Genomic DNA, 19,686 nt, shown 5'->3' on the forward strand with positions numbered 1-19,686 from the left:
ATGGGAATTATCAATTAAGATTACAGTGAACGGAAAGTAGGCAGATTAGTTCTTACCAGAACTTCTTGGTTTTTAAAATTGCATATATATCCTCCCTTTCAGGGGCGTAGCAACCATTGAGCAAGGGGGCAGAACTGCCCTCAGGCCCCAAGGGTCTGCCCCCCCCGGCTCCCCCTCACCCAGGACACCCCTTGCCCTCTTCCACACTCAGCCCCTCTCCTCTCCAGCCAATGAAACACTGGCTGGGGAGGGATGGACTCTCCCCCTGGGCACCGGCCCCTCCCCTGCAACTGATGTCAGATCCAAGGGGGCATGGCTTGGGGTAAGTACTTGCTTCGTTACATGGGGGGGAGCCACAGGTCAGACTTTGTCCCCCAGTCCCCGCCAAGCTCCCTACGCCCCTGCTCCCTTTGTACGAGTGTGCCAGGCCTTGTGCAGAACAAGGCTCAGCATCTGATCACTCTCCCTGCCACCAACAAACTGGCTTTATCGGCTTCTGCTGAAAAGGAGCCAGATGTGCCCTCCCACTGGCTTTTCCGGGGCACCCAGAGCAGCAACCTGGAACTTCAGCTGTGCCCAAATCCCCAGGGACCAGGAAGAAAGCAAGCACGGGCGATGGCCCCCACCCAGGCACGCATGCAGGCAGAGAAGCAATCTGTGCTTTGAGATAGTTTGCCACCATAAAAGCTTCTGAAATGATCAAAGAGATAGAGCTCCCTGTGGTCTACTTAACAGGAAATTAATTTTGAGGTGGTTTGCACTCGTTTGATCTCCAAAGAAACTCGGGGATAATTTTTTGCTGACTTGGTGAAGAAGGTGACCTTGTCATCGGGATAAAATATTGCTTGGGGAAATTGGAACAGATCCACACGAAAAGCATACAAATTAGTAAGAGGTGGACGGATTCCCAGGCTTCTGTGTGTTATCGCCATAATCAACAGGGAAGGTGCTAGCGTGTGATTCTTTGGACACTGTCGTACAACTGGTCTGAAAACAGGCTGGAGAACGCGGCTTAAAATATCTCAGACTCGCAATACAAGCAGCGTCTTTCTCCAGAGACAGAGAATTATCTGTGGCCTTTCACACTGTCACTCCATTTCTCTAGGAACTTAACACTCTTTGCTTTGGCAGTCTGAAAAAGCAAACAGCAGTTTCTGACCGACTCTAGCGCTGCGTGCACATGCATGCATGAGCAAGAGTGTGTTAGAGTTAGAGGTGAGGATGGAGAAGCAGAGGAACAACCCATGACCTCAGGCACAATGGCCAAATTGTTTATGTTGATTGATCATGGAATATAGAAGATCAGTGGGGTAAGAAGAACTCCTGAGGCGGACATCCAGACTAGTGCTGCACCAGTGAAAGGAGCAACAATGCACCCACACAAGGAGGCCACGTCGCTGAGTAGATGTTCGATGTTGTTCCACCTCGTGCACTCTCGGTCCACTCATGCAAGCACTGCACTTCTGCAGCAAGGGTAACAAATAGCTTTGCAAAATCCTCAGACTGAGAAAGAGATTTAACTGCAGGAGGCATACCACAAGATGTGCAATGCTCCCTGTTACACCAGTGCAACACTAGTCTGGAACTCAAGGTCCTGAGAACGAAACTAGCTAGTGCAAAATCCTTACACTAGTGCGGTGTTTGTCAGTGGTAGAGTATCTGCTGGGCATGCAGAAGGTCCCAGGTTCCCTCCCTGGCAGCATCTCCAGGTAGGGCTGGGAGAGACTCCTGGCTGCAATCTTGGAGTGCCGCTGCCAGTCAGTGTAGGCAGTACTGAGCTGGATGGGCCAAGGGTCTGACTCGGTAGAAGGCAGCTTCCTAGGTTCCTAGTCCACTAGGCTTACACCATGCAACTGATCATGTCGACTCTAGGGGAATGGACTAAAATGAATGACAGGGGATGCCCACTGAAAAGCCTACTGGCCGAGGGCCATTTGGAAATTCCGTGCATTCCTATGGCCATTTGGAAGGAACCTGTGCATTCCAGTGGGCATTCCCTGGCGTTCGTTTTAGGACGTCCTGACACTAGGCCACCACAGGCCTTGCACGCTGATGGCCCCAGGTTCAATCCCAGCATTTCCAGGTAGGACTGGGAAAGGCCCTTTCCTGAATCCTTGGAGAGCTGCTGCCAGTCAGTGTAGGCAAGACTGAGCTGGATGGATGAATGGTCTGACTCAGCATGAGGCAGCTTCCATTATAGCTATATATCTTATAATTTAGCAGGTGGGGGGGCGACTCTGGCTTCTCTCCGAGCAGCTTTTGCTGGTGTCTCCCCTTTGTTTCATTTTGATTGTGAGCCTCTCTGAGACAAGGAACCACTGAGGCTATTCTCACGATGGAGAGAAACTGGAGCCCAGACCTTTCCCCCCCATCGTGAGAACCCCGCCGAAGAACCCCGGCTAGTCCGCCGAAGAACCCCTCCCCTAAAATGAGGTTAGAGGAGTGCTGGATCTGCTAACCCCGTTTTACTGGCTGTGTGCCGCCGCCGTACGGCTCCACACGAGTAGACCCCTGACCGGGAGGCGACAACAAGCCTTCCAGCCTCGGGGGTCTCCCCAGAATGCCCTGTGCACTTGTGCAGAGCATCCTGGGACTTCCAGGGGGCCAGGTGGCCCCAATCCCCGCCGCCCGTGCTTGCTCCGTGACGGAGCCAGTAGTCACGTGGGTGGCCGATCCAGCCGTCCAGGGACAGCTCTCTCCCCTCCAAGCCCGTTTAGGCTCCACATGTTGATCATGTGTCGAGCCTCGCCTTCTCATTCCTCTTGTTATGTAAACCACATTGTGAACTTTGGGGTAGAAAAACGGCATCCTCTCTAATAAAACGCTTGGTGTCCGTCCGTGGACGGACACCAAGCGTGTGTCCATGCCTCCCTGACCTGTTCTGCGCCTGCGCGAAGCGCAGGCCCAGAACAGGGCAAGGGAGACAAGCTCGCCGGCACCCGGCAGCCATCTTGGGCGGCCAGAAGCGGCCGCCCCGAAGAAGCTGGAGAGGAGGTGGCGGGAAAGTGACCGAGGCGGCGGCAGAGCCGCCGCCTTGGCCAAAATAGATGGAGGCCGGGGCCGGAGCAGAGGCCATGTAACTTTTTTAAAAAAATTTACTCCCGCGGCCGACGCCGCCGACCGCCCACCCTCCCTCCCAGCTGCCGAGTCCCCCTTACCCTGGCCGACTGCTGTCGGCCGTAGACAGCCCTAAATTTAAGAGGCAGAGAGGAGCTCGCAAGCAGAGCTCCTCTCTGTGCAAAGCCTCTTGCCGAACTGCCGCTTTGGGCGCTTGCGTCCCTTGCGCCCAAAGCGGCAGTTCGGCAAGAGGCTTTGCACAGAGAGGAGCTCTGCTTGCGAGCTCCTCTCTGCCTCTTAAATTGAGAGCTGTCTACGGCCGACAGCAGTCGGCCAGGGTAAGGGGGACTCGGCAGCTGGGAGGGAGGGTGGGCGGTCGGCGGCCGCGGGAGCAATTTTTTTTTAAAGTTACATGGCCTCCGCTCCGCCCCCGGTCTCCATCTCCCCGGCCTGGCGGGGGCAAGTGCCTGAGCCGATTTGGCCCTTAAAGGTAGGGGGGGGGGGGAACGGCGGAGGGAGGGGGAATGGCGGCGGGGGGGCCAGGAGCGCCGTTACTAGCGCCCGTTATTCAACGGGCCAAAATTCACTTGTATAAATAATATTTACCATGTTTATTTTTTAATTATTATTATTTAAAGGGCTGCAACTGTAAATGGAATAATTTAACACATTTTTTAAAGCTTTTAAATAATTTAAAGGCCGCCCCTGATTAATTAGGTAGCACATTTTAAATATACCGGCTGCATTCACACAATCACAAAGAGGACCCTGGTTAAAAAGTTAATCAGGACTAGTGGGTCCAGCAAAGCCAATCGTGAGAACCCAGAATTTCAGGGCAATCCTAGTCAAAGAGGTCATTCACACAATCGAAAACTGTGTTCTACCCAGGTTTGGGAGCTGTGTGTACTCCCAATTTTTGATTGTGTGGAAGCAAGGTAAGAGGAAAACCTGGGTAGAAGTGATTGTGAGGAAGCAAGGTTAGAGGAAAACCTGGGTAGCTTTTTCTCCTACCTTGCTTCCACATAATCAAAAACTGGGAGTACACACAGCTCCCAAACCTGGGTAGAACACAGTTTTTGATTGTGTGAATGACCTCAAAGTGTTCTGGTTAACCAGTGTAGATAATCAGGATTCAATCCTGGTCAAACTGATCTGGGTTAACCAGTATTTAATCCTGGTTATCTATTCTGGTTAAATGCTGGTTAACCAGAGCTAATTAGAACTGCTCTGAAATTCTGCGTTCTCACAACTGGCTCAACGGGGCTTACTAATCCCAATTAACTTTTTAACCAGCATCCTTGTGACTGTGTGAATGCAGCCAGTATATTTTCATCAGTACCAGTACAAAAAGAGGCACTTCCCTGCCCCTTTCCTCTAACATAGGGTGAATGCCTCACCCAAAGTGAAGCCAGCTGGAGCATAAGGTCAGAAAACAAATAAGTTTGCTTTCTGCTTCCACCCTGTTGCTTTCACCTACGTACAAATGTAACTGATAGTCAATTAAATTATTTAATTTAAGACTTCTTTGCAAGAACCCTGTTTAAAAGATTGATACGAATGCCAAATAGCATTCAAGTTGGCTTAACCAAAACTTCTAACCATCTCCAAAAGAAAAAGGCAGGACAATTGCACCAATATTTTCTTTAAATAACACCAAATAAAAAGCAGTCATTATTTCAGCAGCCTGTAAACCAAAGCTCCACAGTGAGCAGACAAACATAACAAGACGACACGACTCTAAATTAAATTAAATTAAACCATTCGCTACCAAAGGTCCAAGACCAGAGGACAGGCCTTGCCTATTTCCGCATTTCAGTCCACACAAAGGCAGGGCAGGAGACACTCAGTTCTCTTGATTCCCCCACCCCAGTCAGACCTGGCTCACTCTGCCTCCGCGCTCACCATCAATTACCTCGGCAGCAACAATCCACCCTGAGATCACTCCCTCCTGTGGGAGAGCAATTCTTTGCAGCCGAATAAATCAAGGATCCCAGGATCTCATTGCTCTCCCCTCCCTTGCTCCTGATTCCTGCAGATTCCCATTGCCTCAAGGGGCAATGATGTGCACGTGTGCACGCGCACACACACACACACACACACACACACACACCCAAGGGAGGCTGCTCAGTCTCAAAGGGAACATATCCCATTCCAGGCTAAGCCAGGCTTAGAGACCAAGAGAAGGGATCCAGGACCCTGGACAGCTCCAAGTGCAAGACCTCAACCCCTCTGTAGAGCGTTCCCAGATGGGCAGCTTTACTGCAGCAAGAAGTGCCCAAAGTTAAGCCGTTCTGAGAACTGAACCACAGTGCTACTTCTAAGGGACACAGATAAGGTGTGCCCTGAGAGGGAGGCATGGAAGGAGGCACCCAGGACAGGGGAGAGCATAACAGCGGCCCCCACAGAGACCAGCTCTGGCCTGTGAGGACTGTTAGGGCAGCCCCAACCACCACCTTCCTGGGAGTACTGAAAGACCCGTGTGCCCCGAGAGGAAGGCAAGAAAGGTGGCGCCCAGGCCAGCGAGCTCTTGTCCTCGGCTCCTGAAAAGACCAAAAGCCTGAGACGGCGTTTTATTTGGTAATTTGGTACATTCGGTAATTTGCTTCTTTTAATATTGTAAACGTCATTGGGTGCCTTTGTCAAGGCAGAAAGGCGGTATAAAAATGTAGTAAAGAAAGAGAGAAAGAGATAGCAGTGACTGTGGCTCATCAGGGGAAAAGCTGAATAATGCCATTGGCTGTCTGAACTTCTGTGGTCATCTTGATGTCACGGTAAATGGTTCCCTTGTATTAAACACGCACACACGCCCCAGCCTAAGTGTAGCAAAGCTGTGCTACACTGTCGTTTGGAAAAGCTCCTAGCGAGAGCCAAGATTGCCCACAGGAGCTGGGTAATGCAACACTAACAGAACGTTGCTCCAGCAGCTTCCTTATGCTTTTGCTGCCCCGGCAGAAGGAATGGGATCTGCCTCTCCCGCTAGGCAGCACACTGTGTCTTAAAGGGGCCATACTTGATTTCTGAGGCACTGGTTCCAGCAATGCTGGGGGGCTTCTGTAACCCTGGTGGATCCTCAGGGAATCAAGTTGGAGGGCAGAGACAGGGCTGCGTCCTCCAGTTACGGTAGAGGTGCTACTGTGAGACAGGTTCCCCTGGATTGGGAGGCCCAACTGTCATCGGAGGATCGGGTCCTTGGTTCTTCCTATCCTTCCTCATTACTGGAACTTTCTGCCCCATCCCTCATCTGAGATCTGGGGTAATAACAGAAACAGCCACAGGATCTTGCCCGTGTGTTTGCTTTAAGGAAAAGTTCATATTGTGGAAGTATTTTTAGTGGAGTCAAAAGTCGCGAAAAGGGTAGGGCTGTGCCCAATAGGAGAGAGTAGAATCATTTATCTTGTAATATCACAATGATATTGGACTTTGCAGCTGGCTATGGGGAAATGGTTGGCCAGGCATAATTTGTTGACCCCGGAAAGTGACACACACTAGGCCATAACTGGACATTTTCCAGAAAGAAAGAAAGAAAAAGTGGTGGGGGGGTGTCATAAAGAGCAGATATTGTCAGTCCAATCTGTTTCCCTTGACAGAATGACAAATCAACACAATAATGCTGGTTTGAAACATAACAACCCTCCTCCCCAAAAACCTTCTTTGATCTGCTACCAGAGAGAGAGAGAGAGAGAGAGAGAGAGAGAGAGAGAGAGAGAGAGAGAGAGAGGCAGGCAAATGTGATTTTCATTTGCAATAGATGTAAGATATTTTAAGACCCAGATGAGACTAAGTGTGCTTTTCACAGAGATCTCCAAAGCAGAGAGGATGAAACGAGCTGTTGCTCCAGCAGCTTTTAGGGATGCAGAGCTAGCTAGATAAAAACACTCAAAAATGTGCAGTTCAGTTCTTTTTTTAAAAAAAGGATTATTCCATTAAACTTACATTTCAGTTACAAAATGCAAACATGTTAGCATTTAAAAGAAAACACTAAATAGGAACACAGGAAGCTTCCCGACGCCAGATCTTTCCTTCGGTCCATCTAGCGCTGTCTTATCTGCACTGACCAGCAGGGACTCCCCAGGGTTTGAAATGGGGGGGGGGTCTTCCCCAGCCCTACCTGGATTTGCCAGGCATTTCTGTATGCAAAGCAGGTGCTCTTTCTACCACTCCCCCAAACTACATTTTCCATAACTTCATATTAATACTGCAGCAGCTACACCACATGATTTAAATTGCCATGGGAGTCCCCTTGGCTAAGCAGGGTCTGCCCTGGTTTGCATTTGAATGGGAGACATGCGTGAGCACTGGAAGACATTCCCTTCAGGGGATGGGGCCACTCTGGGAAGAGCACCTGCATGCTCACATGTCGAAGGCTCCAAGTCCCTGGCGGCATCTCCAAGATAGGGGTGAGAGAGACTCCTGCCTGCCAGCTCTGGAGAAGCCGCTGCCAGTCAGGGTCGGCAATACTGAGCCAGAGGGCCCAAGGGTCCGCCTTCCTATAAGCTTCCTGTGACTGATCCGGATCAGGAATGTGGCAGAAGCAAAGGATTAAAGGCCGTTTCCCCTACGCCACAGTCCCAGTCTGAACTGGGGGCCCTGCAGATGCTTTAAACACACACACACACACACACACACACACACACACACACACACACACACGCAAATCAGTCCTGAGATGCATTGGCTGCGCAGAGCTGGTTTTGGACTACAACTTCCATCATCCCCCGCCGCAATGGTCAGCAGCTAGGGATGACGGAAGCGGCAGACCCACATCTGGAGGAGGGCTGCAGTTGGCTGCTCCTGCGTTTGAGCTGAACACCCACACTCGGAGCGGAGCCTGGGAGCATCCTGGCAACCAGCAGGCCTGCTACCGTGTGGGCGGCCTAGGCTTGCCTCGCCCAGCAACCATCCGGAGAAGCCCAGCAGTGGCACTGCACGTGGCAAGGATTCAGGAAGTGAAGCACCACCTCCCAGCTGGGCCCAAACAGAGGCCCTACAAAGAGGCCAGGGAGAACCGGGACGATCAACAGCAGCACCCCCCCACCCAGATTCACAGTGGAAACTTCCGGGTTGCGCTTTGGCCAGAGCCACAAGGAGACTCTGCTGTAAAGAGGCAGTGTGGTGTAGTGGTTAGAGTGCCAGTCTGAGAGGGCCTTTCAGCCAGTTATCTCTCAGCCAGTCCTACCTCACAGGGTTGTTATGAGGATAATCAGAGGGACCATGCGCTTCTCCATGAGCTCCATCAAGGAAGGGTGGGCAAAAAATAGGCTGCTACTAGGCTCCCTCCGAGAGATTCCCTTTGCTTAGCTCCACAATAGTTGGGCCCAGATGGAACTCCTGTATCCCTGACCACCTCGCGAGGAGAGCTTGTCTTGTGGTAGCAAGCATGACTGGTCCCCTTAAGCTAAGCAGGGAACACTTAGGAAACAAGATGCTGGACCAGATGGGCCTTGGGCCTGATCCAGCAGGGCTATTATGTTCTTAAAGCAGTTAGCTTCCGACTACAAACAGACAAACATCTGCCACACAATACACCAGATATCACTGTAGTCAAGAAGAAAGAAAAACAAGTCAAAATAATCGACATAGCAATACCAGGGGATAGCAGAATAGAAGAAAAAGAAATAGAAAGAATCACCAAATACAAAGATCTACCAATTGAAATTGAAAGGCTGTGGCAGAAGAAGACCAAAATAATCCCAGTGGTCATTGGCGCCCTGGGTGCAGTTCCAAAAGACCTTGAAGAGCACCTCAACACCATAGGGGCCACAGAAATCACCATCAGCCAATTACAAAAAGCAGCTTTACTGGGAACAGCCTATATTCTGCGACGATATTTATAACAATTGACAATAAAATTCAGCCATCCCAGGTCCTTGGGAAGGACTTGATGTCTGGATAAAACAAACCAGTCAATAACACCTGTCTGACCGTGTAAACAAGAAATAATAATAATAATACACATTTTTACACCGCTTATTACACAAACAGTTCCTTGGTTTGCATATAAGACTGCAAATGCTTTGTCCCGGCTAAATATAACAAACAAGGAGATAATCATCAAAGGTTATTATTGCTTTACTATATGCTGGTAAATGATTGCCTGTTTTGTGAGTGGAGAGGTATGCACTGGAGAATATGCAGGTAATTACAAGGAAAACGTTGCACAGTAATTCACATTTTCTAGTATATTTGCTTAGCATTTTACGTACCACTTTAGAGTAAAATCTGCAAGTTTAGAAAAATGCAAGTGATGCCTGCAGGAAGCCAACATTAACATTTATGTTTGGAGCCCAGACAGGTTGTACGTTAATGCCTATGAAAAGTATTCATCAACACCGACTGAGTGCATAAAGAGGCACTCCGTTGGTGCTTCTTTGTGTCACGGGACATAAAGTGACATAAAGACATCTCAGTGTCATGGGACGAATAAAAATCTTCACCTAAACATTTGTTGCTTATCATATAGTCAAACCCTTGACCTTTTTTGGCCACGGCTTCTAGGGTTGTTAACGGTTTTCTGTGGCTTTGTCACTTTCTGGCTTACTGTTTTTAGGCCACGTCTGGTTTCTTGTAAATGTCTGGTTTTAAACGTTACGTGGCTCTGGGAGCCACGGGCTGGTGCCTAGCAAATCAACCAACAAAGGGAGGAGTGGAGGTCCTGTGGTAACAAGAACTGACCCTTCCAGAATTGACCCTTTGGTTAAGCAGAGTCCACCCTGGTTTGAATGGGAGACTATGAGACAAGCCCAGAATGGAGGACCGCTGGAATCCACGAGGCCAGCACTTACAGCTCACACTGACACAGAGATGGGCGCCTAGAGTGCCCATCCCTTGGGGAAATCTCCCAGTGCATCACGCTTGGCACACAGTGCAGTGTGGGATACTGGAGGCCAGAATAATGAGTCCTGGCCTCAGAGTGATCCGCCCTGCATGGTGCAGCACTGATCATGCGGGAGCGGGCTCCGTGCTCCCACCAAGGACAGGACAATCATCTGGGGGGAAGGCAAGGTTTGCTAAGCTCCCCCAATACTGAGCTAGATGGACCAATGGTCTGAATCGGTATATGGCAGCTTCCTATGTAACTGTCTTGCTGAGTGGCCAGATTTGGCTTTTTTTAAGCCAAATTCTGGCTTACGGACCATTTGACCCACAAGTATACCCCTTAGGTTCTGGCAACCTTGCTGTCTTGTGCAACAGGGTTCCCTACCAGTCTCTCTCGTACCTTCCCCAAGACCAGAGACAGCCCTGCCTTTGTATTTAGCTTTTCAGGGAAACTGGGGTGTGGGGGGGGGATACCTTATTCAGCCTCCATTGGGAGCTTCCTTCAGTCTTTCCTTCCATCCTTCAGCTTTTAGCTTCCTCTACAGAGTTGGAATTTTCTGGGTCGGGGATGGAGGGATCTTGCCTGCAGCTCACATGCATGTAAACATATGCACACGGAGATGTGGTCACCATCGTCCTGACACTTCATAAGCTGTGGCTGGCAAGTTCATCTTGAACTAGTGAAAATACTGGCCCGCTTCCGGTCTCCATGTTCACCACCTAGAGAATTCTGTACACCGCCTAGAGATTTCAATGTTAGGTGGTATATAAATTCAATACATACGTACATACCTAGGAAGCTGCCATATACTGAGTCAGACCCTTGGTCCATCTCTCTCAGTATTGCCTACACAGACTGGCAGCGGCTTCTCCAAGGTGGCAGGCAGGTGTCTCTCTCAGCCCTATCCTGGAGATGCCAAGCAGGGAACTTGGAGCCTTCTGCTCTTCCCAGAGCGGCTCCATCCCCAAAGGGGATATCTTACAATGCTCAGACATCAAGTCTCCCATTTGTTTGCAACCAGGGCAGAACCTACTTAGCTAAGGGGACAAGTCATGCTTTCTACCACAAGGCCAGACCAGCTCTCCTCACTCATACAAGAAGGGTGCCCACTGGCCCTACCCTTCCATCATTCAGGGTGCCAAAATGCATGGAGAACCCCTCCCATCCTCACTATGAAACACACTAAGAGGCCCAGCCCATTTTTTAGGGCTTGTGTGTGCTGCTGGGAGCTGTGTGGCTCCTGGCAGCAAGCCTGCTTAGGGAGCCCGCCATTTAGCCCAGGTTTTGGGTGCGAGGGTGCCCAAAAAGCAGGCTAGATTCTTGTGTGTCGTGTGGCTTCCTAACCCTCAAACTTCCCTGTTCCCTCCCTGCTACCAGCAGAAGCCAACAATCGTCTGGGCGGCTGATCGAGCCGCCCAGCGACATGGACGGGATCGTCTGCGGGGGAGGTAAGCGTTTGCTGCTTCCTCCCCTCGTCCCGTCCGAACCCACTCCCCAATCATGAGCATGGGCTCTAAATGTCCAGCTTGGGCACTTGGGCAGAGGCGTTCTTACCCCTGGACTTCGGGGCCAAAGTCCAGGGCCTCCACACCCCCTGGAGGCCCCCCAAATCCTCTTTAGTCTGTCTTGGGTGGTGTGGTTTGTGCCCTCAAGAACCTACATGTTAAAAAATGATGCTTAACTTGTAGCGGGGGGGGGGGTCCTCCAAAAACCTTTAGGTCCAGGCTCCAAAATTACCTAGGTGCACCTCCGGGGCAGGGGGTGGTGGCCAGTGGAGTGTGGCATTGTCAAGGCACGTGGCTAACAGGCACAGCCCTCTGAGGTCTAATATTAGAGGGCTACAAACATTCGGTCCTCTTCCTTCAAACTCCTTTCCTTTATCTGGAATTCTTCAGAAGGTCTAATTTATTCTGCTTGTCATGGTGATCTAGTTTCTCCCCTTCTTCTCTATTCCCTGAATTGGCACTCTCTCTCCCCGCTCCTTCTCTATTAAAACTTCTTCTATTGACCTTCAAATGCATTCTCTGGCTCTCCTGTACAGGTCTCTCTGTACATGTGATCCCCTGCTAACTGAGCAAAGAGGCAACTTAATAAAGTGGCGATTCTCTTTATTTAGCAAGGGGAGAGCAATGGGCCCTATCCATCACCAGCAGAGCATCCCTCCAGTGGTTGTTGCTGGTGTCTATCTTGTGTTTCTTTTTTAGCCTACTTTCCAGTAGGCCGATGAGATCACCTGGCTTTCTGTGTGTCCGTCCTCCCCTTATCAACTTCGCAACGCCTGAACCAATATAAGCCAAACCGTATACAGTTGAAGGGACACATAGGGACACCCCAGCGGCATAGTTTGTGATGGTGTCATCCACCCCGATCCAAGATGGCAGAGGCATACATTTTCGAGACGCAAGTGGGCTAACCTGTGAACCGCTTAACCGATTTGAACCAAATTTGCTAGAGCTGTAGGGACACATAAGGATGCTCAAATGGTGTGGTGTGTGATGATGTCGTCCACTCCAGTTCAAAATGGCAATTGCGTGAACATCTGAGGCACAAGCGGGCTAATTCGTGGACTGCCTAAGTCATTTGAACCAAATTGGGTACAGTTGCAGTGAGTGACACACAAGGACACCTCAGTGGTGTAGTTTGTGATGATGTCATCCACCCCGATCCAAGATGGTGGACACATGACCATTTGAGGTGCAAAAGATCTAACTTGTTGACCTCTATTTGAACCAAATTTAGTCCAGTTGTAGATACAGTGAAAGGAAAGTAGGCTGATTAGTTCTTACTAGAACAACTTGCTAGATTGTGAGCCCTTTGGGGACAGGGAGCCATTTTATTTATATATATAAATAAACCTCTCCCTGGTGTCCCAGGTTGAGGCAGTGGCCAGAGGTGCTTTTTATCAGCTTTGGATGATATGCCAGCTGCATCCGTTTCCTGAGATAAAAGACCTCTAAACGGTGGTACATATGCTCTAGGCTAGATTACTGCAATGGGCTCTGTGTGGGGCTGCCTTTGTACGTAGTCCAGAAACTGCAGTTGTCCTAGAATGTGGCGGCCAGGTTGGTCTCTGGGTCATCTAGGAGAGACCATATTGCTCCTGTATTGAAGGAGCTACACTGGCTGCTGGTATGTTTCTGGGCAAAATACAAGGTGCTGGTTATTACCTATAAAGCCTAAACAGCGTAGGCCCTGGGTATTTAAGAGAACGTCTTCTTCACCATGAGCCCCACCGCCTGTTAAGATAATCTGGAGAGGTTCACCTGCGGTTGCTGAAAACTTCTATGGTGGCTACTCAAGGATGTTGGACCTTCTCTGTGGCTGCCCCTGGGCTCTGGAATACACTCCCTGTTGAAATAAGAGCCTCCCCATCTCTGGCACTTTTAAAAAAGGCACTGAAGACACATTTATTCACCCAGGTTTTTATAGTTTAAATTTTTTAATACCGGGTTTTAAACATTTTAAATATTTTAAATGTTTTGAATTATTTTAATTGATAATTGTTTTGACGTTTTAAATGATTTTAGTTGTAAACCGCCCAGAGACGCAAGTTTTGGGCAGTATAGAAATATTTTTTAAAAAAATAATAATAATAAATGAAATAAATATACCTATGTAAACCGCTCTGGAAACTTTTGTTGAAAAGCGGTATATAAATAAATATTCGTTGCATTCCTATTCGTATTCTAGCTCATTAGTTGAGATGGACAAAACTTTAAGCAAACACAAAAGGCAAAAATAGGGACGGAGTCTTACCAGGGGATTGGGACACGTAACATGGCATGCCCCCCCACCAGGGGCGTAGCAAGGTTGGAGTGGGCCCAGAGACAAGATTTTAAAATGCCCCCCCACCCAAAGTCCAGGGCCTCTGCACACCCCAGGCCCCCAAGGATTTAAGTCTGATATTCCAAAATAAGTATGCTGCCTGCAAATACATTTCACTGAATACACACACACACGTCACAATATATAGTGATATACATTGAGTACTATACATTTGTATTACTTTTAATGCCTAGGACACACTAGAAAGATGAATTATTAAAATGGGCCCCTCGCTGCAGATTAGCAAAGGAGACTTTCAACCATGCAGGGTGAGCCTATGTTTGTTTTCTCAGAATTCTGAACAAATTCAGTCAAGTTTGATTGCAGGAGGTTTTTCACAGGAGGCTTTTAAAGCCCTTTAAGACACATCTCCTCTGGAATGGAGGTGCTGCATTCACATGTTGGCCAGATTTACCCTGAAGTCCCTGCAAGTTATTGGGGAGCAGTTCACACACAAGAAAAATAAAATAAAAGCACCACACATGCTTCACAGTTCTCACTCAGACCTTCTGGGTTGCAAAACAACTTGAACATAAGTGCATTTATAAATGAATGAATGAATGAATGAAAAAAATAAATATAATACTGTTTCTTCCAGAAGTTTTTGTAATTTTCTGCCATGAAACAAGCCACTTATAGGACTTTTTTTTAAGTCAGCAAATTTTCCAAGCTGTTTCAAAATAAATATTCAGAGACTTCTCGGTCCCTCCCCCCCCCCAACATCCAAGCCCTATGGCAAGCAGATCCCTATATATGGGGGGGCGGGGGGCGGGAAAGGTAACCACAAAAAGGAGTTCACACTCTACCTGGCAAATGCTGGTCTGGGTTAAGCAGGGCAGCAAGGGATCTTCTGCTGCAGAGAACACTCTGGCTGCCTCCTCCTTCCTGGCTTGCTTGGGCCCTACTCGAGTTCAGGCTTCACTGCGGCCTACACGGAGGCCTCCGTGGAAGCCCCGCCCACCCGCCGATCAGCTGAGAGGCGGGAGAAAAGGAGCTCTTTGCAGCTTGCCTGCTGCTTCGATTGCGGGCCAGCAGAACAAGCAGGAGAGACGGCGAAGAGGGCAAGTGGCTGAGGGGCTATGGGGCTGGGCAGGGGGCAATGGGGAGTCACATGAGGTGCCCCTGGGGTGCCCCTCCAGGCAGTGGGGCCCCCAGACAACTGTCTCCCCTTGCCCTATCATTGTTACGCGCCTGCCCCCCACCCTGGCAAATAGGGACCATTAGAGCACATGGTGTGAATCAGTGCTAAGAAACAGAGAGATCAGGGGAAGCTAATGCCTTTTCCTCACATTAAGAGGAAACAGGATGCTTAGAAGAGAGTTGGGGAACAGAAGCCTTCCTGGGATAATTAACGTGGACATTTATGAACTGTGATTGGCAGGTTTTTAACTGCCTAAACAGCCAAATTCTGTCAAACCTATGAAAAGCCATCATGAGAATCCAGGCCATTAACATAAGAGGCTTATATAACATTTTCTCCCTCCTTAGAGCACGTATTATTTTCCCCAGAAACACACACACTTACATTATTGCAGCTTACTGCAAACCACTCTGAAATAATAAATCTATGAAAGATGAGGGCAAAAGTATCCCCCAAACTCCAGCATAAATTTTCTGTATGTTTTGCCTTAATCCCCATCAGTAAATGGCAAAATTTTAAATAAAGCACATTTTGCAACATATGATTTGTTAAGACCGGGAAATGTTTGTGATAATCACAAGTTTTCGGTTAGCAACGAACCATTATCATGGCACTCTGTAAGGAACCATTTCATTATAAATACCCGTCGCTTTCTCAGCAGATTGTGTACCAGGTGCACCGTTCCTTGGCACATAATCTCTTCACATGAAAAACAAGCTTAAAGAGATTTCTCACAGTGTCTCCAGAAGCTATAATATTATGCACCAATAGAATCCTTTCCAATCATTACACCTGGTTAGAAGATAAAATAGTCTGTCAATCATATAAGTAGATATTCAAAATAGCCCTCCCACACGCTCACTGTTTCTATAAAAGGCCAGCAAGTGTTATTTATTATTGTTGTTGTTGTTACAGTGCCTAGAGAAATATATCCGCTATGTACGTCCTCCCTGGTTGCACTGACAGAGAATGAGGCAAAAAAACCTGGAAGCAGCTTTCTTCCTCCGAGCCGCTGGCGGAGCTACTGGTTGCCAAGGAATGCCTGCAAACACCCCACCTGCTCAAGAGGGGAAAAATCCAGCCTCTGAGTGGTAGCAGAATAGTCCACCCTTTGTGAGGGAACTGAAAGGTCAGTCAGGCTGGGTGGAAAGCCTCATGCAGGACTGAGGGGTTGCAGCAGCTTTGTCCTTCTGAAGGACAGAGAGATGCAGGAACACGGTCCATGCATGAAGGCTGGAGGCTGGGAACAGATGAGAGAGAGACTCCAGAATGCAGAGCAGTTCAGGTGGGATAAAGACAGGGCAGCTGAAGCGTTGGGGGCAAAACAAGGCCTTAGATGAAGAGCACAGATCTGAGCCAAAGATGAGTGGAGGAGACAGAGGCCTTTGGGGAAAGGTGGAGTGCATGGAGTGAGAATATGAGGCGGCAAAAATGGCTGGGGGAACACTCCCATGGGACTCAGGGACAGGAGGGTCTATGGGCTGTTAAGGAGGAAATGGTACTGGATGGGCCAGGAAGGAAGGAGGTCTATTTAAAATCTGAACCAACCAGATTAAGGGTGAGCTGCCGAGTCTCTGCCTTCAGCCGGTTACTTCTAGGTGAACATTGAGATAGATGGCATAGAGAAACAGAATGGACTCAGGGAAATGACTGATAGACTTGGCTTTGATTGATTGGCTTCTGTGAATATGGCAGATGACCGGGATGAATTCTAGCATCCTTTTCTTTTCTCCAGTTTGGTTTTAATTATTTACACAGCACCTCCATGTGCATCAGGTTTTGCGAAGTATGTGATGGCAGGTCCCTGCCCTGAGGAGTCCGCAGTCTAAAATTTGATACAGGAGAAACAACAGAGGAAGAGGGGGAAAGTTGGAGGCAGGGTGAAACGAGAAGAATGTGCACTTAGTTTAGCTACATACACTTAGGCTTAGCTGCTGGAGGACACCTTGCATTTTCCTACTTATGCACAAAACTTGATATTATTTGGCTCTATAAGCCGTCGTGAAAAAGTGGGATAAAAATATACAAACAGGCAGCTGCATCATGCTAACATAAGATCCCCCTGGGGTGACAGCCACCATTAAATGCTATTACACCTAGGTTCTCTCTTTTTCTGTCACTTGCGCACACACACACACACACACACACACACACACACACACACCCTTCTGCCTCTACTGTGAAACACAACGGTCTGATACCCCTTGCTGATTAAACAAGGATTCCACCCATCAATCCGCAGGCACCTCGCTGCCCTCAATTTCAGGGGAACTGTATCAACGCCACACCTGCGGAGAAGCTGACCTATTCATTATCCAGCATAAAACGGTTCTTTTTCTCCCAATGACTCATTTAATTCTTACTTTCCCCTAACAAGCTGAACGCTCCCAGCCACCGATATTAAATCACACAGCGAGGCCCAAGAACAAGCGGTGTTTGAACAAAATGTAAAGGCGGAGGAAATCGCCGCAGCCAACGGGAGAGCAGAAACAAAAAGGGATTCAATTAAAAGAGGATCAATGGAACAATAAGGAAGTTCAACGGGAGGCAGGAAGTCACTGAGGCCCATTTTGGGAAAACAGCAGCGTGGCCAAAAGCACAGCAGCCCTCCAGCTTCAACTGCAGCATGGATTTGCAGTCCTGCATGCACAAGTGCACGGCAGAACTTGGCACGTGCACAACCCCCACCATAAGTAACTGGCCCAGTAGCAACTTGTCCTCAAAAGCTGGGCGGGGGAGGCAAGGAGGCACAGCTGCCTCTGCTTCCCAACAGCCCCGGCTGCTCCCCTCTCTCTGCTACCTGAAGACTGGTTAACCACACAGCTCTACCTGATGAATGGCCAGCCTGCTGGCAGCGTGGCTCTTGGGCGGGACGGAAGAGGGAGGGTCAACCTTTGGTGCCCCCCTCCACTAGCTTGTTAGGAAGAGGCGCTACTGAAGCGACCCACGAGAATATGGGGGGGGGGGGCAGCCATCAAGCTGTCCACAGCAGGGCAGAAGCATCTGCTTCATGAACGGGAAGACTAGTCTGAGGGAGGGCCAGGGAGATTACGTGCCTCAGGCCCACCCGCTCCCGCAGATCATCAGAAACCAGAGTGATGCATCGTGCGGCCTGGAGACCAGCGGCAGCCCCCACGAACCTTAAGGGCGGCTCAGTGACCCGTCGTTTATGGGGCCTGGGCAAAGTGACCCCCTGGCACCATGTGGAGGCAGCCATTCCCAGCATGCAGTTCTGCCCCATGCCCAGGGCTAGGGGGCTCCTTTAAGGGGAACAGGGACCTCTTGAGCAGAGGGGCACGCGGGTAATTTTGGAGCCTGGAGCTAAGGCCCTTTGGAGGCCCCCCCCCCACCGCCACTGGAGGCCCACCCACTGCAAGTTAAACATCACCCCCCTACACACACACACACACACACACACACACACACACACACACACACACCCCTTGGCAAACACAGTATTTTTTAACATGTAGGGAATATTTATGCAAATATGAAGTAGCAGAGACATTTCAACATGCGACTTAACATCTTCCCACTCCACATATTTCTTCCCCCACTCCCCCCCCGCCCCAAGCACCCGCCGCAGGTCACACTCGGCCACCCAGTGCAGTGTGGGCCAGCAGCAACTACACCACCCGGGAGAGACTAAAGAGGATGGGGGGGGGCGGGGCCCCGAAGTCCAGGGTTAAGAGCACCACTGCTCTTGAGCTCCTGCATCACCTTGGAAGGCGTTCACGGAGTGCTGGGAAGTGTCACCTCTCCCAGCGCTTTCGTCCCAGACAGAGCGGCCGTTCCCCCCCCACCGAATTCTGGGTTTCACCCGGATTTTAAGCATCTCCTCCAGATTGCTTAGCCCACCCAGATTCACCCGGATTTCAGCTTTCATGAATAAATCATCATCATCGTCGTCGTCATCTAACCACAAGCAGATAAACATCTGCTACACAATACACCAGATATAATAATTGTAGTCGAGAAGAAAGAAAAACAAGTCAAAACAATTGGCATAGCAATACCAGGCGACAGCAGACTCGAAGCAGAAGAAACAGCAAAAATAACAAAATATAAAGATCTTCAAATTGAAATTGAAAGGTTGTGGGAGAAGAAGACCAAAATAATCCCAGTGGTCATTGGCACCCTAGGTGCAATTCCAAAACACCTTGAAGAGCACCTCCACACCATAGGGGTCACAGAAACTACCATCAGTCAATTACAAAAAGCAACTTTACTGGGAACAGCCTATATTCTGCGACGATATCTATAATAACAACAAGAACTATATTGATAATAAAATTCAGCCATCCCAGGACCTTGGGAAGGACTCGATGTCTGGATAAAACAAACCAGTCAATAACACCTGTCTGACTGTGCAAACAATAAATAATAAATAATAAATAAAGCTAAGCTCTAGCCCTTGCAGAAGCAGAGTTATGGAGCAAAATGTACCGCCACTCTTCTGCTCAGAAATCATTTGAAAGCAAATTTACATAATATGCAAATTAGGCTCCTGGATTTGGAGAGCCAGACTACGGCAACCCTGCTTGGAGGGAGGACTCCCTCTCTCTCTCAAAGGGCCCACCCAGCACTGAGGAAAGTATAGGACTGGGCAGAGGTCAGCACAGTGTGAAACCTTGCATTGGCGGTTTTGGGCCCAAGTGGCCCCTGCCTGAAAGACTAGTGAAGACTTCTGCCAGTCACCACCACCAAAGGGGTGAAGTGCCAATCGCCTCTAGTGGGGGGCAGCCCCCTTTCAAAACCAGCCCTGGCAAGCTTCAAAAGCCCTGCAGAGGGCGGAGAGGAGGGAGGTTGCCAGCCACCTCCTCTTCTCTCCATTAGGAAAAGAGGC

At 49.3% G+C, this 19,686-nt stretch overlaps 1 protein-coding gene across 5 annotated transcripts in view; it reads right to left on the minus strand.

The window, feature by feature from the left end:
• The window catches only part of APBA2 (amyloid beta precursor protein binding family A member 2), a 162,756-nt gene that overhangs the window by 83,048 nt on the left and 60,022 nt on the right, over positions 1-19,686 (minus strand). The window contains exon 1 of one of the 5 annotated variants that reach the window (XM_053273172.1): positions 14,506-14,627. The exons of the other annotated variants lie outside the window; for them this stretch is intronic. The gene's annotated coding sequence lies outside the window, so the exon portion shown is untranslated. Of the gene's footprint in view, positions 1-14,505; positions 14,628-19,686 lie in introns of those variants that run through there. 5 annotated transcript variants of the gene reach the window in all.

This window comes from Hemicordylus capensis, chromosome 10 (assembly GCF_027244095.1).
Source record: "Hemicordylus capensis ecotype Gifberg chromosome 10, rHemCap1.1.pri, whole genome shotgun sequence".
In the NCBI taxonomy this organism is placed as follows: domain Eukaryota; kingdom Metazoa; phylum Chordata; class Lepidosauria; order Squamata; family Cordylidae; genus Hemicordylus; species Hemicordylus capensis.